The sequence below is a fragment of the Salmo salar genome, chromosome 22, assembly GCF_965601325.2.
Source record: "Salmo salar chromosome 22, fSalSal1, whole genome shotgun sequence".
NCBI lineage: Eukaryota > Metazoa > Chordata > Actinopteri > Salmoniformes > Salmonidae > Salmo > Salmo salar.
This window is the reverse complement of record NC_138312.1, coordinates 36,204,839-36,229,092: the sequence shown is the minus strand read 5'-3', so window position 1 is coordinate 36,229,092 and position 24,254 is coordinate 36,204,839. Positions and strand designations below refer to the sequence as shown.

The 24,254-nt window shown below is 42.6% G+C and overlaps 1 protein-coding gene across 4 annotated transcripts in view; it reads right to left on the bottom strand.

The window, feature by feature from the left end:
- The window catches only part of LOC106583269 (nck-associated protein 5-like), a 131,386-nt gene that overhangs the window by 78,086 nt on the left and 29,046 nt on the right, over positions 1–24,254 (bottom strand). For 3 of the 4 annotated variants that reach the window (XM_014167227.3, XM_082967571.1, XM_014167228.3), the window contains exon 2: positions 14,270–14,471. The gene's annotated coding sequence lies outside the window, so the exon portion shown is untranslated. Of the gene's footprint in view, positions 1–1,931; positions 2,040–14,269; positions 14,472–24,254 lie in introns of all 4 variants that reach the window. The other variant, XR_014382184.1, reaches the window with a different exon arrangement.

Below are 24,254 nucleotides of genomic sequence, written 5' to 3'. Positions count from 1 at the left end.
ATACAGTTCTAATAGCAATTAAAACAGGCCTGTCATCCCTTTAGACCATTTGTTACACATTGAAATACTGTAGTTGTAGGAGACAATTCGGAGTACCAAAAAAGTTACAACAACAATCTACAAAATGAAATGTACTTTCACACTGCTTATGAGATGGTTTATACTGATTCTGATCCACACTGATGATACTGGCAGTGTCTGTGTCACCAATACTTAGTTGGGTCATACTTCCAGTGCATTCGTAATGTATTCAGACCCCTTCACTTTTTCCACATTTGTTACGTTACAGCCTTTTTCTAAAATGGATTAAATAGTTTTCCCCCCCTCAATCTACACACAATAACACATGACAAAGCAAAAACATTTTTTTTATTTTGCAAAAATGTATACAAATATTTTTTAAATAAAAACACATTTACATAACTATTCAGACCCTTTGCTCAGTACTTTGTTGAAGCACCTTTGGCAGCAATTACAGCCTTCGAGTCTTCTTGGGTATGACACTACAAGCTTGGCACGTCTGTATTTGGGGAGTTCCTCCCATTCTTCTCTGCAGATTCCCTCAAGCTCTTTCAGGTCTCTCCAGAGATGTTCATTCGGGTTCAAGTCCGGGCTCTGGATGGGCCATTCCAGGCCATTCAAAGACTTGTCCCAAAGCCACTCCTGCATTGTCTAGGCTGTGTGCTTATGGTCATTGTCCTATTGGAAGGTGAACCTTTGCCCCAGTCTGAGGTCCTGAGCGCTCTGGAGCAGATTTTCATCAAGGATCTCTCTCTACATTCCTCCATTCATCTTTCCCTCGATCCTGACTAGTCTCCCAGTCCCTGCCGCTGAAAAACATCCCCCAGCATGACGCTGCCACCACGCTTCATCGTAGGGATGGTATTGGCCAGGTGATGAGCGGTGCCTGGTTTCCTCTAGATGGGACGCTTGGCATTCAGGCCAAAGAGTTCAATATTGGTTTCATCAGACCTGAGAATCTTGTGGAGTGCTACAGAGATGGTTGTCCTTCTGGAAGGTTCTCCCATTTCCATAGAAGAACTCTGGAGCTTTGTCAGAGTGACCATCAGGTTGTTGGTCACCTCACTGACCAAGGCCCTTCTCCCTTGATTGCTCAGTTTGTCCGGACGGCTAGCTATTGGAAGAGTCTTGGTGGTTCCAAACTTCTTCCATTTAAGTGAGGCCACTGTGTGCAATGCTGCGAAAAAAAATTGGTACCCTTCCCCAGATCTGTGCCGACCCAATCCTGTCTCAGAGCTCTACATACAATTACTTCCACCTCATGGCTTGGTTTTTTCTCTGACATGCACTGTCAACTGTGGGACTTTATATAGACAGGTGTGTGCCTTTCCAAATCATGTCCAATCAATCTAATATACCACAGGTGGACTCCAATCAAGTTGTAGAAACATCTAAAGGATGATCAATGGAAACAGGATGTACCCGAGCTCAATTTCGAGTCTGAATACGAATGTAAATAAGTTATTTTTAAACATTTTAAAACATATTTGCAAACATTTCAAAAAAACTGTTTTCGCTTTGTCATCATGGGGTATTCGGTGTAGATTGAGTATTTCTTTTAAATCCATTTTAGAATAAGGCTGTAAAGTAACAAAATGTGGAACAAGTAAAAGGGGTCTGAACACTTTTTACCGAATGCAGTGTATGTGAAAAAGAATGACAGTAATCAGTATCCCAAATTGTATCATAGGTGAACAGAATATACATGTTTGAATTAAATGTTCATATTTTGCACGTTTTCTAAATTACATTCAAGATACCTTACATGTCATGTATGGATACGAATATATCAGGATCTTCTTTTATTAAGTCATGCCCACTAAAATAATATGACACTCGAGTAGGTTAAAACTGCATTCAAGTAAAAAATAATTTTGGTCTAATATTAGTTCGAAGTCATGCTATCTTACCTGGCCAACACAGTCGAGTTTGACGCAATTCCAATGTGCTAGACAGCATGCACTTCGAATGTTCCATCTTTGGCAGGGGTGGATGGACCTCTTACTCCCTTCTGGTAACTATGAGGAAAATACTAAAGGTATTGCCGCTGCAATATCAACCACATATTCTCCAAATTACAGACACTATTTGACAAACTATCCTGGCCTTGTAAATGGGTTGCTCAATTTTTTACATAACGTTAGCTAGCCAGGCTGGGCAGTAATGTTACACTTCACACAAACGGTAAGAAACTGACAGTTGGTGTAAAAAGCTGTGGTTTCATTGTAGCTAGCTAGCAAAGAATAACAGTGCAAAGCACGCCACTTTGTACTGGTAGCTAACAACTTTGTAACCATTTACAACTACTTTGTTTCAAAAGTGTCACTGTTAGAAGTAGACGTTACTTAAATAGTTCGCTTAATTAGGTTATTTTGCCGGCTAGTCACTGATAAACACATCATCAGCTAACTTTAGCTACAAGGAAGAAAGTGGGTGTATCTGTCAGTGTCGAGCATAACTGCCCAGCAGAAATGCATTGCGTCTAAGATGGAGTTGACTCCGGAGCTCCCGCCACCTTTCAAAACTGTCACCGATAATTTACTCTTGACCTCCCAATATCTTGTTGTTTTCGGTTAGGGTTTCTTCTCTTCGGTTGATAGTAAATCTTGGGTAGCCAGGCGTTTGTCTGCCATTTGATCAGGTCATTACTAAAAGACAGTTGCAGCAGTGTACCAGGGAGCTGTCTTGTCGCAAGAACAATGATTCAGATATGCCTTGCAATGTACGTCTGACGCAAACGCATTCCATTTGTTTTTTTAACCGTAACATAAATAATTAATATAAACAAACTGATGTAGCAGATTTCAAACTGACACGGAGTTTGGCTTTAAAGAACACCCTCTATTCTGTTAGACAGGTAACACGCAAAGACTGATGGGAAGTAAGACTTGTGTTTCGGAGGACGCATGGCTCTTAACCTTCACCTCTTCCACTTTTTGATAGATGGCCAAGGAGGTCCTGACGTTTCTTTCGCCTCGAGTGGTTTATTAGACCCCTCGAAGACCGATGGGAAGTAGGGAAGTAAGGCTCGATTGGTTAAAATCTGAAGTTTTGATATAGTACTCACATTGTAATCTACATGTGTGTTTTTTTTAATTGAGCTGTCCACTTGGCCAGGTCAAAGTGGTCTTTTGACCTCAATGGGACTTCCTGGATAAATAATAATACAAAATCAGCTCTCTAAATGTATTTTCCTATCTAAGCAAATTTAGTATCAGCTGTTCTTCTGAGTTTCTGGTGCACAGAGGCTGTGTCTCGGTCATGACAAGTATATGACTACATGCCCCTGTGTCGCTATTTTTCATACATTTATTCATTTAGCAGATGTTCTTACACAGAGTCAACCATCCAGAATAAGATTTTCAGAATTCTTCAGGTAAGTATTAGCTCATTTCAAGAGAGAATGATAGTGGATACATGCCAAAAGGTTTTGCATTAGACTCTTAAACAAACACACATTTTGAGGACCACCCCCAGAGAGGGACATTTTGGGTGTCCTTCACGCTGCCTGTTTTGAAGACGTGCTTTATTAAAAATCTTTTGCTTTTGTGGTAATTATATCTGTATCAATTAGGCGCCCAAACCAGCCAGGACCATGCTGTTTAATTTTGGCCAATTCAGTCGGTTGGATTCCAGTTTGGTTATTTTGAAAAAGAGAGGGAGGTGAGGAGGGACTCAAATCCCTGCCTAGGGAGGGAGTATGAATGAATAAATAAATTAAAATATGAGGGGCTCCATTAACACCCCACACATCAAAGGGAAGGGGAGCACTGCACATACTGTGTGTATGCGTTGCGTGTGTCTCCACCCACACTTTCAAGTTTTTATTAATCATATGTACGGGATACACACAGTATACGCCATCCAACCAAATGCTTACTTTCAGGTTCCTTCTCGACAATGCAACAACAATAACAAATAATAAAACATAAGAACAGAAACAAAGTAAATGGCTCAGTAAAATAAACATTTTACCATATACAGGAAGGCACAATTTATAGTCCAATATTTACACACGTTTTGGTGAAGACGGAATTGGGGGGGCATGTGTGTAAATTGTGTGTGGGGGCAATACCTGACACCGAAACTAACTGGACCACACCAGGGTGGGGGTGGAATTTGTTTAGGGGGTGGGTTATGAGGTGAGGGATATTACTGTACTGCATGTGGGGGGTAAAGTGTGTGACACCAGGGCCAGCAGGACAACAGTAGAGTAGAGTGAATTTTGACCCGGGGGCAGCGGGAGCAAAATGACAGTTCACTAACTGTATAAACCTAACCTCAGGATATGATACACCACAGATGACACACACATTCATCAGCACTGTATGTGCATCTCTGTCAACAAACAAACACTGTCACACATATGACTCCGGGCATTTAGGAACTGTCAGTTTAAGTCTGTCACTAATCCACTTACATCATAGCAGAATGAATGACTGATCGTGACCTAGATTATCACCTAATAGTGTTATATCAGGTTTACTCTACATTAACCTGCTCTTCGCCACACCATTCGCAGGAGTCACACAGATAAAGTAGCCCATACAGACAGAGCTAACATATTGACATTGAAATGGCAACCATTTTCCTTAAAACAGGGACAGCAAAAAGTGAGAACAGGACGAGGTTGGATGGTGAATGATGGCACGCCTGAAGACCAACAGTGAGCTTGATTTAGGTCAGACTACCTCACCTGTGTGAAGTGGAATGTAATCAAACAATCAAATATCGCAATGACTCACGAGGACGCAGCAGAACAATGAGGTGTGAATGTATAAATGTCAGAGGGCTAGTGTCCAGGGAGTCCTCATGCGTAATAGACACACACACACACACACACAATGGAATTCAAGCAGACAGTGTGAAAGCATACCTGACCCCTCTCTGTGTCACCTTAGAAAGGTCCGTTGTTTTTCTCAGTATCAAATCGTTTCCGGGTAACAATTAAGTAAGTACCATACTGTTATTGTTTTCATTTAAATTGGTCAAAAAGAAACAAAAATAGCTTCTTAGCAAAGAGCAATTTCCCAAGCAAGAATTTAGCTAGGACTGTCTGGGAGTGGTCTGATCGGAGAAGGAAAACGATCTGTTATTGGCAGAGAGGTTTGGAACGCTCTTATTGGTCTGTTAACAAATTTACGGCCTGGTGTTGCCACCAGGTAGGCCAAAACTCCATCCCACCAAAACAAGCTGAAATTTTGGCCGGTTTTGTCAAACAGCTCTTACACTAAAATGGCATTATCATAATTTTCACAATATTATTCCAACCTCATTCAATAATATAAACTCAACAAAAAAATAAACATCAATTTCTCAGGACCCTGTCTTTCAAAGATAATTCATAAAAATCCAAATAACTTCACAGGTCTTCATTGTAAAGGGTTTAAACACGGTTTCCCATGCTTGTTCAATGAACCATTAACAATTAATTTACATGCACCTGTGGAACGGTTGTTAAGACACTAACAGCTTACAGACGGTGGGCAATTAAGGTCACAGTTATGAAAACTTAGGACACTAAAGAGGCCTTTCTACTGACTGAAAAACACCAAAAGAAAGATGCCCAGGGTCCCTGCTCATCTGCATGAACATGCCTTAGGCATGCTGCAAGGAGGCATGAGGACTGCAGATGTGGCCAGGGCAATAAATTGCAATGACCGTACTGTGAGACGCCTAAGACATCGCTATAGGGAGACAGGACAGACAGCTGATCGTCCTCGCAGTGGCTGACCACGTGTAACAACACCTGCACAGGATCGGTACATCCGAACATCACACCTGCGGGACAGGTACAGGATGGCAACAACAACTGCCCGAGTTACACCAGGAATGCACAATCCCTCCACCAGTGTTCAGACTGTCCGTAGTCGGCTGAGAGAGGCTGGACAGAGGGCTTTGTAGGCCTGTTGTAAGGCAGGTCCTCACCAGACATCACTGGCAACAACGTCACCTATGGGCACAAACCCACCGTCGCTGGACCAGACAGGACTGGCAAAAAGTGCTCTTCACTGATGAGTGGTGGTTTTGTCTCACCAGGGGTGCAGGTCGGATTCACGTTTATCGTCGAAGGAATGAGCTTTACACTGAGGCCTGTACTCTGGAGCAGGATCGATTTGGAGGTGGAGGGTCCGTCATGGTCTGGGGCGGTGTGTCACAGCATCATTGGACTTAACTTGTTGTCATTGCAGGCAATCTCAACGCTGTGCGTTACAGGGAAGACATCCTCCTCCCTAATGTGGTACCCTTCCTGCAGGCTCATCCTGACATGACCCTCCAGCATGACAATGCCACCAGCCATACTGCTCATTCATGGCGTGATTTCCTGCAAGACAGGAATGTCAGCGTTCTGCCATGGCCAGCGAAGAGCCCGGATCTCAATCCCACTGAGCACGTCTGGGACCTGTTGGATCGGAGGGCTAGGGCCATTCCCCCCAGAAATGTCCGGGAACTTGCAGGTGCCTTGGTGGAAGAGTGGGGTAACATCTCACAGCAGGAACTGGCAAATCTGGTGCAGTCCATGAGGAGGAGATGCACTGCAGCTGGTGGCCACACCAGATACTGACTGTTACTTTTGATTTTGACCCCCCCTTTGTTCAGGGAAACATTATTCAATTTCTGTTCGTCACATGTCTGTGGAACTTGTTCAGTTTATGTCTCAGTTGTTGAATCTTATGTTCATACAAATATTTACACATGTTAAAGTTTGCTGAAAATAAACAGTTGACAGTGAGAGGACGTTTCTTTTTTTGCTGAATGTATATAAATAATAAATGTACAGCAAGAGACAGACACCCTCATACACATATGCACACACTATCGAACGTGCATACATAGACACACACACACAAACCCCTCAACTCCCCCCTCAGTGTATAGTATACACTCAAACAGACAGATGCATACACTCCCCAGAGAGTTGAGGAATGTGAGATCAGTTGTCATAGGACGTTAATCCTCATGAACACCCAAACAATAGGAGTAGCATGTGCTACAGGGACCCTCCAGGGGCTCAGAGTGTGTCCCACAGGGACGGCCATTATGGAGAATCACGGCACAGTTTCACATACAGTAGACACCCTCTAATGGGATATGGATGTGAAAATAATAAGGTCACGGAGGTCTGATAACAAGCAAGTTTTTCCTTCCTTTGTCTTTTATGGTAATATTTTGAGTATCATCTTTGCCTAGGGTTAGAGAACTTATACTAGACTACCAACAGACTGAACGTGATCTAACCGATGTCTACAGAAACCAACTTGACAAAAAGTGTGGTAGTCAAGTCAAAGCGTATTTAATTCATATCACATTAGGTCACCTAGCATACATTTGTCTTTTCCTAATCTCGCTGACTTTGAAGATGGTGAAGAATAGGGTGACCAGATGTCCCCGATTCTGATGGCCTGTCCCCTGCTAGAGGTGTCCCTATTAGCCCTTAGAAAGAAAAAAATAAACTGTCGTTAAACTGTGTCTGATATTTCAATAATCAAAACACTGTATCCAATCAGATTTGTAAAAATATTGTCTGTCCCTGTACCAAACTTGTTTGCCCCCGCGGCTTCGCCGCATACCTTGAATGTTCAGGCAAACGTGGGATCAGTGATACATTGTAACCACTGCATGAACCATGCCCATGGCCAGAAAGTGTTTCATGCAACATCATAGGCTACCAAACTTGACATTTACTAGATAGAAATTGATTACTTCTTCTAGCCTGTGTTATGACGACTAAAAGTAGGCTATTTGAAAGGACTATAGCGAAAATGTGTTAACTATTTCCCAGATTTTAATTTCCAAAATCAGGTCACCATGGTGTAAAGAAACAGTCATCCACCCCTTCCACTCTCTCCATTGGAATGTGTGCCATCCTGGGGGGCTAGCAGTTGTTAGCGGGCATGTGTGGCTGCAAGTGCCACCTCTGTTTGAGCACCTGGTCTGAAATTTTGTCCTTAAAACACAAGACATTTTTCAAAATATCCGTTTACACCCGTTACTGGTGTTAGGGAAGACGGATAGTAGACTCTGTCCAGTAGTTTAACCTCTTTTCCAAAACTGCGACAAAAACATTGTTAAAATAATTTGTTGATACAGTAAAACCTCTTGAATAAAAACCAAGAACTCAACATGATATCCAAGAATGGATTGAAAATATATTAATGAACCACAGACAAATGGACAGCCGAGTGGATCAGAATCCTGCACAGAGATGTATATGAAATCAAAGGGAAATTATAAAGTAATTTAACCACGGCGGCAGAAATGGACCATCCCGCTGATGAAACAGCATTTCCCCAACCAGACATTAGCCTCCTCGCATGCATTTAAATAATCTCACAGCAGATTACAACCGCAGCAGAATAGTGCCGTTTGGCATCAATAGTGTCCATTAATTAACATGGGAGAGAGTAAACCGCCCAGAGCAATAATATACTCCTTAAAGACGAGAGAAGAGAAAGAAAAGAGCAAATAAAGACAAAAAGGGAGCAAAAAAACTGCATACTTTTGAAGAATACTTGAATAATTAATCAAGGAGAATCTCAAATGGAAAATAATTAAAATCAACAGATGGCCTCTCCATTACTCCCGTTTCTTTCCCTTCTCCACTTCCAAGCTCTATCCTTCACCAAATCTTGGCTTTGCGTGTGTCCAGAGAAGCCATTTGCTTTGTCCCCCACTCTTCTTCCTGTGCAACAGCGGAGGGACGCCTGGAACCCTGGACAGACGACTCCATTCACTCTCCTGTGCAGGCCAGCCTCAATGGAGACGCAATGGAGGGGCTCAGTGGCCAGTAAATCTCCCAGATCAACACGAGCTTGGAGGGTCTAATCCAGCTAATCTTATAGCATTGTGACACTCAACTCTCAGGCATGGCCCACTGTTGTAACCGACACCAATGGAAAGTCATTAACCGGACACACTTAAGGATACGGCACAGACGTCAGGCTAGCTAATTCTAATTAGAGGTCGACCGATTATGATTTTTTAAACGCTGGTACCGATTATTGGAGGACCAAAAAAAGCCGATACCGATTAAATCGGTCGATTTATATTTATTTATTTGTAATAATGACAATTACAACAATACTGAATGAACACTTATTTTAACTTAATATAATACATCAATAAAATCAATTTAGCCTCAAATAAATAACGAAACATGTTCAATTTGGTTTAAATAATGCAAAAACAAAGTGTTGGAGAAGAAAGTAAAAGTGCAATATGTGCCATGTAAAAAAGCTAACGTTTAAGTTCCTTGCGCAGAGCATGAGAACATATGAAAGCTGGTGGTTCCTTTTAACCTCTTATGGCTAGGGGGCAGTATTTTCACGGCTGGATAAAAAAAACGTACCCGATTTAATCTGGTTACTAATCCTACCCAGTAACTAGAATATGCATATACTTATTATATATGGATAGAAAACACCCTAAAGTTTCTAAAACTGTTTGAATGGTGTCTGAGAGTATAACAGAACTCAAATGGCAGGTCAAAACCTGAGAGATTTACAGGAAGTGGCCTGTCTGACCATTTCTGGAACTTCTTTGCCATCTCTTTTACAAAGGATCTCTGCTCTAACGTGACACTTCCTACGTCGTCCATGGGCGCTCAGAGCCCGGGAAAAAACAGAATGTCGTCATCCCAGCCCCAGGCTGAAACACATCATCGCCTTTCTCAAGTGGCCGATCAAGGGACTGTGGACTTAGGCGCGTGACCTGGCCGCCCCCGTCTTTGTGATTTTTTTCCTCTGTTTGCCGAAAAGGAGATTCCCAATCGGAATATTATCGCTTTTCTACGAGAAAAATGGCATAAAAATTGATTTTAAACAGCGGTTGACATGCTTCGAAGTACGGTAATGGAATATTTAGATTTTTTTTGTCACGAATTGCGCCATGCGCACGACCCTTCTTTACCATTCGGATAGTGTCTGGGACGCACGAACAAAACGTCGCTATTCGGATATAACGATGGATTATTTTGGACCAACCCAACATTTGTTATTGAAGTGGCAGTCCTGGGAGTGCATTCTGACGAAGACAACAAAAGGTAATCAAACTTTTATAATAGTAAATCTGATATTGGTGAGTGCTAAACTTGCCAGGTGTCTAAATAGGTAGCCCGTGATGGCTGGGCTATGTACTTAGAATATTGCAAAATGTGCTTTCACCAAAAAGCTATTTTAAAATCGGACATATCGAGTGCATAGAGGAGTTCTGTATCTATAATTCTTAAAATAATTGTTATGCTTTATGTGAACGTTTATCGTGAGTAATTTAGTAAATTGTTAGCAAATTCCTCCGGAAGTTTGCGGGGGTATGCTAGTTCTGAACGTCACATGCTAATGTAAAAAGCTGTTTTTTGATATAAATATGAACTTGATTGAACAAAACATGCATGTATTGTATAACATAATGTCCTAGGTGTGTCATCTGATGAAGATCATCAAAGGTCAGTGCTGCATTTAGCTGTCTTCTGGGTTTTTGTGACATTATATGCTAGCTTGAAAAATGGGTGTCTGATTATTTCTGGCTTGGTACTCTGCTGACATAATCTAATGTTTTGCTTTCGCTGTAAAGCCTTTTTGAAATCGGACAGTGTGGTTAGATAAAGGAGAGTCTTGTCTTTAAAATGCTGTGAAATAGTCATATGTTTGAAAAATTGAAGTTTTTGTATTTTTGAGGAATTTGTAATTCGCGCCACGCCTATCATTGGATATTGGAGCAGGTGTTCCGCTAGCGGAACGTCTAGATGTAAGAGGTTTTAACATGAGTCTTCAATATTCCCAGGTAAGAGGTTTTAGGTTGTAGTTATTATAGGACTATTTCTCTCTATACCATTTGTATTTCATATACCTTCGACTATTGGATGTTCTTATAGGCACTTTAGTATTGCCAGTGTAACAGTATAGCTTCCGTCCCTCTCCTCGCCCCTACCTGGGCTCGAACCAGAAACACATCGAAAACAGCCACCCTCGAAGCATCGTTATCCATTGCTCCACAAATGCTGCGGCCCTTGCAGAGCAAGGGGACAACTACTTCAAAGTCTCAGAGCGAGTTCCGTCACCGATTGAAACACTATTAGCGCGCACCCCGCTAACTAGCTAGCCATTTCACATCGGTTACACCATCCTAATCTTGGGAGTTGATAGGCTTGAAGCACAACGATGAGCTGCTGGCAAACGCACGAAAGTGTTGTTTGAATGAATGTTTACGAGCCTGCTGCTGCCTACCACCGCTCAGTCAGACTGCTCTATCAAATATCAAATCATAGACTTAATTATAACATAATAACACACAGAAATACGAGCCTTAGGTCATTAATATGGTCAAATCGGGAAACTATCATTTCGAAAACAAAACGTTTATTCTTTCAGTGAAATACGGAACCTTTCCGTATTTTATCTAACGGGTGGCATCCCTAAGTCTAAATATTGCTGTTACATTGTATAACCTTCAATGTTATGTCATAATGATGTACAATTCTGGCAAATTAATTACGGTCTTTGTTATGAATAAATGGTCTTCACGCAGTTCGCAACGAGCCAGGCGGCCCAAACTGCTGCATATACCCTGACTGCTTGCACGGAACACAAGAGAAGTGACACAATCTAGTTAAAAGAAAGTCATGTTAGCAGGCAATATTAACTAAATATGCAGGTTTAAAAAGATATACTTGTGTATTGATTTTAAAGAAAGGCATTGATGTTTATGGTTAGGTACACATTGGTGCAACGACAGTGCTTTTTTCGCAAATGCGCTTGTTAAATCATCACCCGTTTGGAGAAGTAGGCTGTGATTCGATGAGAATTTAACAGGCACCCCATCGATTATATGCAACGCAGGACACGCTAGATAAACTAGTAATATCATCAACCATGTGTAGTTAACTAGTGATTATGTTAAGGTTGAGAGTTTTATATAAGATAAGTTTATTAATGCTAGCTAGCAACTTACCTTGGCTTCTTGCTGCACTCGTGTAACACGCAGTGCACACGCACGCAGGCTCCTCGTGGAGTGCATTGTAAGGTGGTTAGAGCATTGGACTTGTAACCAGAAGGTTGCAAGATCAAATCCCCAAGCTGACAAGGTAAAAATCTGTCGTTCTGCCCCTGAACAAGGCAGTTAACCCACCGTTCCTAGGCCATCATTGAAAATAAGAATGTGTTCTTAACCTGTTAGGGCTAGGGGGCAGTATTGACACGGCCGGATAAAAAATGTACCCGATTTAATCTGGTTACTACTCCTGCCCAGTAACTAGAATATGCATATAATTATTGGCTTTGGATAGAAAACACCCTAAAGTTTCTAAAACTGTTTGAATGGTGTCTGTGAGTATAACAGAACTCATATGGCAGGCAAAAACCTGAGAAGATTCCAAACAGGAAGTGCCCTCTCTGACAAGTTGTTGTTCATCTTGGCTCTTTTTATTGAAGACTGAGGATCTTTGCCGTAACGTGACATTTCCTACGGCTCCCATAGGCTCTCAGAACCCGGGAAAAAGCTGAATGATATCGAGGCAGGCCCAGGCTGAAACACATTATCGCGTTTGGATAGTGGCTGGTCAGAGTACTCCGAGACTCACGCTCGTGCACGAGATGTATTTATTTTCTCTCTCTTTGTACGTATACAGGCTTTCCCGGTCGGAATAGTATCGCTTTTTTACAAGAAAAATGGCATAAAAATTGATTTTAAACAGCGGTTGACATGCTTCGAAGTACGGTAATGGAATATTTAGAATTTTTTTGTCACGAAATGCGCCATGCTCGCCACCCTTATTTACCCTTTCGGATAGTGTCTTGAACGCACGAACAAAACGCCGCTGTTTGGATATAACAATGGATTATTTGGGACCAAACCAACATTTGTTATTGAAGTAGCAGTCCTGGGAGTGCATTCTGATGAAGAACACCAAAGGTAATCAAACTTTTCTAATAGTAAATCGGAGTTTGGTGAAGGCTAAACTTGCTGGGTGTCTAAATAGCTAGCCCTGTGATGCCGGGCTATCTACTGAGAATATTGCAAAATGTGCTTTCACCGAAAAGCTATTTTAAAATCGGACATATCGAGTGCATAGAGGAGTTCTGTATCTATAATTCTTAAAATAATTGTTATGCTTTTTGTGAACGTTTATCGTGAGTAATTTAGTAAATTCACCGGCAGTGTTCGGTGGGAATGCTAGTCACATGCTAGTCACATGCTAATGTAAAAAGCTGGTTTTTGATATAAATAGGAACTTGATTGAACAAAACATGCATGTATTGTATAACATAATGTCCTAGGGTTGTCATCTGATGAAGATCATCAAAGGTTAGTGCTGCATTTAGCTGTGGTTTGGGTTTATGTGACATTATATGCTAGCTTGAAAAATGGGTGTCTGATTATTTCTGGCTGGGTACTCTGCTGACATAATCTAATGTTTTGCTTTCGTTGTAAAGCCTTTTTGAAATCGGACAGTGTGGTTAGATTAACGAGAGTCTTGTCTTTAAAATGGTGTAAAATAGTCATATGTTTGAAAATTTGAAGTTTTTGCATTTTTTTAGGTATTTGAATAACGCACCACGGGATTACACTGGCTGTTGAGTAGGTGGGACGCAATCGGTGTCCAAAAATGCCGGTTACCGATTGTTATGAAAACTTGAAAATCGGCCCTAACTAAAATCAGCCATTCCGATTAATCGGTCGACCTCTAATTCTAATGGTCAACATCAGCTAGCTAGGAAAAGCTACTTCTCAATATTTGCTGTAAAATGCTCCTATTGCACTCTTTGTAAACCCCAATTTCAACAAACAATATATCATTGTGTTTACTTGATAGCTACCTACACAAATAGCTAGCTAGAACAAAGTGTTAATAAGATAAAAATTCTTTAAAATGATTTAAAAGCAATACAAATGAAACGTTTCCAGTAGGCATCTGCAGAGGGAGCTAAGAGCTGTGTTGTCAGTCATTTCCCAGCAACTTCAGTAAAAAGGCAGATCCTCAGGAGGACTTTGCATCAAATCACTTTATGCCATTTGAACAAATAACTTGCCCTCATATTGACCACTTTCTCTATAGGGAGCAATGACATGCACTGCTAAGTGAATGGCGACATTAACCAATAGGAGCATGTGTGCAACATCGCGACAACTACACTAAAAGCAACGTCAAAAAGGTTATCCCCCAGTAATACACTTGTTATTAACAGTTAATTTCCCCATTTACGCAGAGTGGAAGCATTGCAGATAGCAGTGACACAATTAGTCCACTCACCTCAGAGCTGCTCGCTGTCTATTGTGTGCCCTAAGGGGCCAGAGACCTCGGAGCCTCAGGAATAAGAGTGTGGTTCCTGTCTCCGAGGGCCAATCCCATGCTCTATCCCACTCTCCCAGCAGGTGCCACTGGCTCACTGATGTTCCAGTATCACATAACACGTTGAATCACCAGGGATGAGGGAAGATGGAGGGTGTGAATCCTGTTGACAAAGAGAGATAGATGAGTCACTATGGCCCATTTATGAAGAATGCGCATTTCCCATAAAGTGAGGCAGTAGGCAGCCTGCTGGCATCAGAATTGATATAAATGTAGCATATTCAACGCTGACAATAATTTCTTGGTACGGAAGTTGCCGATACCTCAGGCTCTGATGATTACAGTTGAATAGGAATGTCTATGTAAATAAATGACCATCACTGCCAAGAACCATTGCACAAGGATGTGGAAATGCCATCTTTAATTTGCAAACTTCTGTTTTGAATGTTTCTCTGAATATTCATTTTCCTTTCCTTTGTTCTTTCTTAGTCAAAGAAGTGACATAGCCTGGAGCATTATTAGTTCAGATGATTTAATTCAACACCACATACTGCTCAGCTGGTCAATATCTTCTATACAGTTCCTGTTTAAGGAAAGTCAATACAATACAACAGTTAGGTATACTGTCAGTCAGCTTATCGGAAGACATGACCAGTACACTTCGCCTCAGCCTGACACACTCACGTCAACTGAGTGTGAGCCTGCTGGATTTAGACTATTGCGGGGGAGGAAACCACAACAACATCCAATGGTTGCCTTTCAAACACAAAGCTCATGTATCTCTACCAGTAGCTAATGGGTCTTCTGCCTTCACTCCTCATCAATAAACCAAAGGTGACACTGTCGTCCATCTCTGATCAAAAGCGCATAATTTAAAAACAAAAAAAGGATCACTTTGGTCATGACAAGTCAAGACCTTTGACGAGGAACCCAACTTCGAGACACCAGGAGCTAGCTGGCTATGGTCTTCTGGTTGACCCGTGGCGCCACTGTGTCCAGCCAAACCCTGAGAGGAGACCAAAAAAAGACGTGGTCCCAGTTAGCAACCTCCACACCCTCCACGTCTGGTTTTCCATATTGCCCAAAGACTTCACTAAGCTCTTGAACATTGCTTTGCCTCACTCCACACGTTTCCTGTGAGAATCCACATCCTGAAGAAATATCACCGTGCAAACCAGTTGCGGAACTTCAAATGCCCTGTCGGCTGTTTAACTGGCAAAAGAGATGATGATAATAATAATAATAATAATAATAATAATAATATTAATAATCTGTTTTGACAGCTTCTCTACCGTTGTAAAAAAATACAAAACAACATGATTGTGAATAGTCTCGCTATCAAGCACCAGTTTCTCCATCTGGTAAACCAATGTGTCTCTCTCGCTCTGCCTCTTTTTCTCCATCCCACTGCCACCAACGCAACTCTTCCCTGTAGGCAATGAATGCATGATCAAGTACCCAAGCATCTTCTATGACCTATATTCCTGCAGCAACACCAGAGACTTGTCAAGTTGTCACTGATCCCCACTCTTTACCATTTGGTATTTTAATGAATCAATGCTTTCCTGACAGTTTCTGCCACTCTCCCAAGGCTGATACAAGATACCATATGACTTTTTGACTGTCACCTACATTAAATTAGAGCATCTGCGTTATGATTATGACCAAATGTAAAACATTACATGCACTCCATATACATTGAGTATACCAAACATTAGGAACACCTTCCTAATATTGAGTTGGGTAGTGGACCATTCTTGATACACAAGGGAAACGGTTGAGTGTGAAAACCCAGCAGCGCTGCAGTTCTTGACACAAACCAGTGCACCTGGCACCTACTACCATACCTTGTTCAAAAGGCACTTAAATATTTTGTATTGCCCATTCACCCTCTGAATGACACACATATACAATCCATGTCTCAATTGTCTCAAGGCTTAAAAATCCTTCTTTAACCTGTTGCCTCCCCTTCATCTACACTGGTTGAAGTAGATTTAACAAGTGGCATCAATAAGGGATCATAGCTTTCCCCTGGATTCACCTGTTCGGTCTATGTCATGGGTAGAGCAGGTGTTCTTAATGTTTTGTATACTCAGTGTATACACACACATATGCATTCAAGAAAGAGATGGTCTGAGAGAGCCAAAGGGGAAAGAGTGAAAGAGTGAATGAGTCAGGGTAGGGCCCAAGAAAGAGTGAAGGAGTGAATGAGTCAGGGTAGGGCCCAAGAAAGAGTGAAGGAGTGAATGAGTCAGGGTAAGGCCCAAGAAAGAGTGAAGGAGTGAATGAGTCAGGCCCAAGAAAGAGTGAAGGAGGGAATGAGTCAGGCCCAAGAAAGAGTGAAGAGGTGAATGAGTCAGGCCCAAGAAAGAGTGAAGGAGTGAATGAGTCAGGGTAGGGCCCAAGAAAGAGTGAAGGAGTGAATGAGTCAGGGTAGGGCCCAAGAAAGAGTGAAGGAGTGAATGAGTCAGGGTAGGGCCCAAGAAAGAGTGAAGGAGTGAATGAGTCAGGGTAGGGCCCAAGAAAGAGTGAAGGAGTGAATGAGTCAGGGTAGGGCCCAAGAAAGAGTGAAGGAGTGAATGAGTCAGGGTAGGGCCCAAGAAAGAGTGAAGGAGTGAATGAGTCAGGGTAGGGCCCAAGAAAGAGTGAAGGAGTGAATGAGTCAGGGTAGGGCCCAAGAAAGAGTGAAGGAGTGAATGAGTCAGGGTAGGGCCCAAGAAAGAGTGAATGAGTCAGGGTAGGGCCCAAGAAAGAGTGAATGAGTCAGGGTAGGGCCCAAGAAAGAGTGAATGAGTCAGGGTAGGGCCCAAGAAAGAGTGAAGGAGTGAATGAGTCAGGGTAGGGCCCAAGAAAGAGTGAAGGAGTGAATGAGTCAGGGTAGGGCCCAAGAAAGAGTGAAGGAGTGAATGAGTCAGGGTAGGGCCCAAGAAAGAGAAGGAGTGAATGAGTCAGGGTAAGGCCCAAGAAAGAGTGAAGGAGAATGAGTCAGGGTAAGGCCCAAGAAAGAGTGAAGGAGAGGTACCTTGACAGAGGGACAGACAGCTGGTGCACATCTGCATGGAAGACTTTGCAACTTGGCATTGAGTGTGCTTCAATGCCCTTTAATCTGGTTGAGCTAGCCCCCACCGAAACATACACACCGACATGCTCACACTGATGCTCACGCTCACACACACACACACACACTGCCCGTCCAAAGGTTTCGAAACACTGTCCTGTTTGATACGCACATTCTGTCATATCCATCTAGGCATCAAAAGGTGATATGACAGAAAGGTGGGGTCATGTCATGTGGTTTCTGCAGTGTTTAGCCCACAGTCTGAAGAGTGTGAAAGTGTACACGTGAAGGTAAGTCACAATCCTGCAACTCGCATTAAAAGGTGTAGTGGAGCAGGCAATGTGTGCGTGCACTAAGTCAACTAAATCCAAATTGGTTGTTTCTGAGCAAGCATTCATATCAGGGCTAAAATGCTGTGGGGCTCAACGGTCGGTCACACATCCCAAAAACTGCTTGCCTTAGTGTAACAGCTATTGTTCCTAACCGCAAAAGCCTAAAACTCTACTGGAATCACAAGGTTTTAGACTAGTAATATACAATCTTACATTTCCCAACATCTGTTTATATAACATTTGTGTTTGGTCAGCAAACTGTCCCCCTTTCCTGTAACAATCAAATTCCATCACTCAGTTGATGCTTTTATGAACTGTGCTTAGGAAATGTATTGAAAAAGGCATTTTTGCTTTTACTGTACCTGCTTTTCCAATGTTTATGCTTTTTTCCTTATTCATGCCGCAAAATGTGCAAATATGCTAAAACGGCTACTTTTTGTCAGTTGAAGACTTTTACTGTGATATCAAAGGTGATCTTAAAGAGTTCTAAATGTGGTTTATACGACTACCAATGATTTATCGTTTGTATATGCCACCACATATAGAACCAAAGAAGGGATTTTCTCCCTGAAATGAGTGTATATCTGAGAGAACTCCCCATAATGCACTGCTCTCCCACCCCACCCTTCCTTCCATCCGTTAGGTCATGGCACACACCTATACAAACATTCCCTTCGCTTGTACACTGTTGACCAGGATGATTGAGGCAGGAGAGGGGGAGGGGTGGAGGAGGGAGAAACAGTGCTTTCCTCTCACATCGGCAAGTAATAATCTATACTATGTGAATGCTTGTGGGCTGGATTAGCAGGCCTGTTTTAAAAGCACAGTAACCCCCTTTTGCAGAGAGACCCTGGTATTAACGGTGGGGTAGGCAGGGGAGAAACCAGAGGCTGGTAATCTTCTTATGGGAATGCTTTGGCCTTGATTACCAGACCACTGTGCTCTGACAGAAAACCCTTCCCTTTTCATTCTGCCACAGACAGAAACAGACATTCCATACATACATCACAATGAGTGGAGGCCATAGAGTCACAATTTCTGTAAGCATTGAATTATGATAGAAGGAAAACATATTTTTTGAAAAGCATGCTACGACTTATGGCAGTTGGCAGATATGGATCTGGCATAAAGATATTTCTGTTCTACATTGATTAGATCAGCAGGGGTTTACGTTTGGTTGGAATTAAAGGCTGAAAAGGTTCAAAATAAAATGCTTAGTTTGACAAGACCTACAAGACAGTTGAAATGAAAATGTCACAATGTGAACAGGAAAAAACAAAGGCAGAGCATAATCAAGATTGGTCAAAAACTGAGTGCCACACTGCTTTTATTTCCTAAAGACGTAGACGTCAACATTGTATGTGAATTAGTAGAGATGTCTCAAGAAGATTTGGCAACTCATTCCTCTGTGTGTGTGTGTGTGTGTTCTTTCTTCCCCTAGTGATTCCAGTCATCTACACCCAGCTCTTAGTAGTAATTACCTAATATTTCTACACACCCCAAACCCCCCCAAAAATATACCAAACAAAATCTTTGCTGCTGAGGAGCCATGGCAATCATAGTTAGAGAAAAGGGTTAAGGAGAGAGAATGAGATGGGAAGAGAAGAGAAAATATGAGAGAGGAAGCCTAGAGGGACAGAAGGTCGGGTTCAAAATGGTTGGCTGTGTGCATGTTGTGCGTGTCTCATGCGTCGACTCGTTGTGACAACCTACTCTTTCCACCGTTTCCATAGGACATAGGTAAACATCTTCTGCCAGGACTGACCAAAAACCCCACATACAGAACACTGAAACAACAGTTCAAGCATCCCTATGTTACTTTATACCAGGGGTCGCCAACAGGTCGGTCGCAAGCTACCAGTAGCTCGCAGCCCACCTATGAGGATTTCGCCAAACAATTCTGAAAATACATGTCATTTTTACGTGGTCCACCGCAAACTGTCAAACAAATCTCACAAGTATCAGACACCGCAAGCTACCAACTACTATCTAATCAACAGAACATTATCCCACCCCTGGTTAGCCACTATTGGCTTTAAAAGCCAAACCTAAGACAATATCTGCCAATTAATTTCCCGTAATATTGCCCCCGTCAGTCTGTGTGGTGCGCACGTTTGTCTGTCACTCAGTGTGTAGCCAGTTGATGTGATAACCGTCTTGAGGGTTAACATTCCCCACTTGTTACTGTAGATTATACTCAACAGGGGGCCCCTCAGGGGTGCGAGCTCAGTCCCCTCCTGTACTCCCTGTTCACTCACAACTGCATGGACAGGCATGACTCCAACGCCATCATTAAGTTTGCCGATGACACAACAGTGGTAGGCCTGATCACCAACGAGACAGCCTATAGGGAGGTCAGAGACCTGGCCGTGTGGTGCCAAGACAACAACCTCTCCCTAACGTGATCAAGATAAAGGAGATGATTGTGGACTACAGGAAAAAGAGGCCCGAGCACGCCCCCATTCTCATCGACGGGGCTGCAGTGGAGCAGGTTGAGAGTTAAGTTCATTGATGTCCACATCACCAACAAACTAACATGGTCCAAGCACACCAAGACAGTCATGAATTGGGGACAACACCTATTCCCCCTCAGGAGATTTGGCATGGGTCCTCAGATCCTCAAAAGGTTTTACAGCTGCACCAGAGAGCATCCTGACGAGTTGCATCACTGCCTGGTATCGCAACCACTGCGACCTGTATGCTCTAGTCGGCTGGTCCTCGCTACATATTCGTCGCCAGACATACTGGCTCCAGGTCATCTATAAGTCTATGCTAGGTAAAGCGCCGCCTTATCTCAACTCACTGGTCACAATAACACCCACCCGCAGCACGCGCTCCAGCAGGTATATCTCACTGGTCATCCCCAAAACCAACACCTCCTTTGGCCGCCTTTCCTTCCAGTTCTCTGCTGCCAACGACTGGAACGAATTGCAAAAATCGCTGAAGCTGGAGACTTATATTTCCCTCACTAACTTTAAACATCAGCTGTCTGAGCAGCTAACCGATCGCTGCAGCTGTACATAGCCCACCCAATCTACCTACCTCATCCCCATATTGTTTTAATTTACTTTTCTGCTCTTTTGCACACCAGTATTTCTACTTGCACATCACCATCTGCTCATCTATCACTCCAGTGTTAATTTGCTAAATTGTAATTACTTCGCTACTATGGCCTATTTATTGCCTTCCCTCCTCACGCCATTCGCACACACTGTATGTAGACCTTTTTTTATTGTGTTATTGACTGTACACTTGTTTATTCCATGTGTAACTCTGTTGTTTGTGTCGCACTGCTTTGCTTTATCTTGGTCAGGTCACAGTTGTAAATGAGAACTTGTTCTCAACTGGCCTACCTGGTTAAATAAAGGTGAAATAAAAAAGGCACTACAGAGGGTAGGGCGTATGGCCCAGTACATCACCGGGCCCAAACTTCCTGCCATCCAAGACCTCTACACCAGGCAGTGTCAGAGGAAGGCCCTAAAAATTGTCAAAGACTCAACCCACCCTAGTCATAGACTGTTCTCTCTGCTACCGCAGGGCAAGCGGTACCGGAGCGCCAAGTCTAGGTCCAAGAGGCTCCTAAGTAGCTTCTACCCCCAAGCCATAAGACTCCTGAACAGCTAATCAAATGGCTTCCCAGACTATTTGCATTGCCCCCCCCCCCCCCCCCCCAGAACACTGCTGCTACTCTGTTCTTATCTATGCATAGTCACTTTAATAACTCTACCTACATATTACCTCGACACCGGTGACCCCGCACATTGACTCTGTACCGGTACCCCTTGTATATATCCCCGCTATTGCTTTTTGGCATTTTCGGAAAACTAAACTGCATTGTTGGTTAAGGGTTTGTAAGTAAGCATTTCACTGTTGTATTCGGTGCATGTGACAAATAAAATTTGATATTAACAATTTTAAAAAAACTAAAAAAGGGGAATTACTACATTTGTTAGTTTTATTCCAGGCCTAACAAAAGTGTTTCTTCTGATGTGATTTAAGCATTGACATGGACTCAGAAAATCCAGTTTCGTTGTTTCTATGAACAGTTGTAATTTTGAGTGTAAAACTAATAGCAAATAAAAACCAGATGGTGACACAATTTAGGTGACTTTGGGAAAATATAAAAATAGAATTTGGGAGTTGTTAATTAACCATTATTTTACCAGGTATCTTGACAGAAAACATAGTGCACTATTTTCTCTTGAACACTAAGGACCTGGGGAAGAGTTGTCGGGGAAAGAAGAAGAAGAAGGTGCCCATTTAAAAGCTAGAAGAAAATGGAGTAGCTCACAACAGGTTTCATTTTATGTAGCTCTCATGCTAGAAAAGGTTGGAGACCCCTGCTCTATACTATTCTGTTTTGGTGCTGGAGTTGCCTGTTGAGAACTCATCTCATTTGAATCCCTTATAGAAAAGTTAAAGATATGCCGGTTGACTGCCATCTAGCCATGTTAGCGATATCAACCCACTAAGATCTTTGTAATTACTTCGAGATGTGGGTATATGACCCCTTTATATACCCCAGCGCAGACCTGCAGTGGCAACAAAGCTGTAATTTTGCACCCTCCATATGTAGCATCTAACAACGTGAGGCTTTTTAGAGCCAAACAGCTACATTTTTAAACGTGCCTCCTTGCCACCCGCCATAGCAAAGTCTAAGTGAATGTGAAAATCGACAAGTAGCAGCTTCTTTAAAACACACAAATCAAAATAAAATCTGCTGTGACCTTGTCTGCCTTTCATACCGGTGAACAAATCAGTGGGGGTTAGGTTGTAGCGAACACCCCCCTCCCTCATCCCTGCCGCTTTGTGAAAATTAGGAATGGTGGCTAGAAGCCATCCTCTACTGTATGTGGGACACCCCTCAGACCAACCACATTGATCAGGCACATATATTTCACACACACACACACACACACACACACACACACACACACACACACGTGTTTACATATCAGCTAGACTCCCCAACTAATCCCTGGCCTCTTGGATAAGGTTCTCTAAATGTTCTATTTTTTTCCCCCTGACTGTAGCATACTGAGAACCTAGTCAACAGAGACACAAAGAGGCTGTGATTTTCATACTGTCACCATCTTTATTCATCTGAGCCATTTCTGCCAGTGTATATTCTCATGTCAGCTGTGAGCTCCTGTTCAACTCTATTTAGGGATGGCTCTGCAGAGAACGGGGTATTTTACACTGCAGACAAGCACAGTATCGGGCGGAGGGTAACTAAGGAGGGGACATGGGCAAAATGGAATTAAATCAAAAAATTGTGTCATCTCCATACCAATGTAAAAAATCTCCAGTGGGATCCTTGTGCCAGGGTTAATTAGTTAAAATACTCTGAGTCTGCCATTGTCAGTGCATTACAAACAGCATTACAAACTGCTTTGCCCACCAATCTGTTGGCAGGATTAATCAAACCACTGCCATTCTGGACAAGCAGAAGATATATGTTCTGTCCTAAATGTCACCCATTTGGGCCTTGCTCAAAAGTAGTACACTACATTGGGAATGGGGTGCCATTTGGGACACACATACTGTAAATGTTGAGATGTACTGGGATTGACCACTGGGTTTATTTAAAAGGTCACAGAAGGTCAAACCATCTGAAGCCAAGAGGCCTGTATGGGCATTGTGTCAACTAAACCAGGGATTCCCAAACATTTTCACTCAGGCCCCACTGTCAGCATTGGGCAACATCTCACCACCCCCCACCCTGCGCGCACCACGTCTATGGGCACAAGCACTGTTCATGATGCAAATTGTTCACACCCCCTGTTGTTGGCAGAGAGAACATTTTGCATTTAAGCAAATTCTCTTGCATTTCTATACATTTTGCCATGTCTAATGTGCATTCATGTGATATTTAAGTGATTAAGACATTACAAAAAAAATAATCTATGGACTAAAAGAACCTAGCTAAAAACAGATTACATGGGCTAGTTGATCTAGCTGTAAATAGCTCTAAGGTATACAAGTCTGATTATGCACTACCCAATTTCGAAATTGCACATTCTACTATTACAACTTTCAAGAGTAAGTTAAAAAAAATACAGTACTAGTCAAATGTTTGGCAGCAGCCACTCAATGTTAGTGATGGCTGTTTAACAGTCTGATGGCCTTGAGATAGAAGCTGTTTTTCAGTCTCTCGGTCCCTGCTTTGATGCACCTGTACTGACCTCGCCTTCTGGATGATAGCGGGGTGAACAGGCAGTGGCTCGGGTGGTTGTTGTCCTTGATGATCTTTTTGGCCTTCCTGTGATGTCAGGTGCTGTAGGTGTCCTGGAGGGCAGGTAGTTTGCCCCTGGTGATGCGTTGTGCAGACCGCACCACCCTCTGGAGAGCCTTACGGTTGTGGGCAGAGCAGTTGCAGTACCAGGTGGTGATACAGCCCGACAGGATGCTCTTGATTGTGCATCTGTAAAAGTTTGAGGGTTTTTGGTGACAAGCCAAATTTCTTCAGCCTCCTGAGGTTGAAGAGGCGCTGTTGCACGGGCGTTTCCTGTTTTAGTTTCTGTCTATAGGCTGGGAGCAACAAAATGGAGTCAAG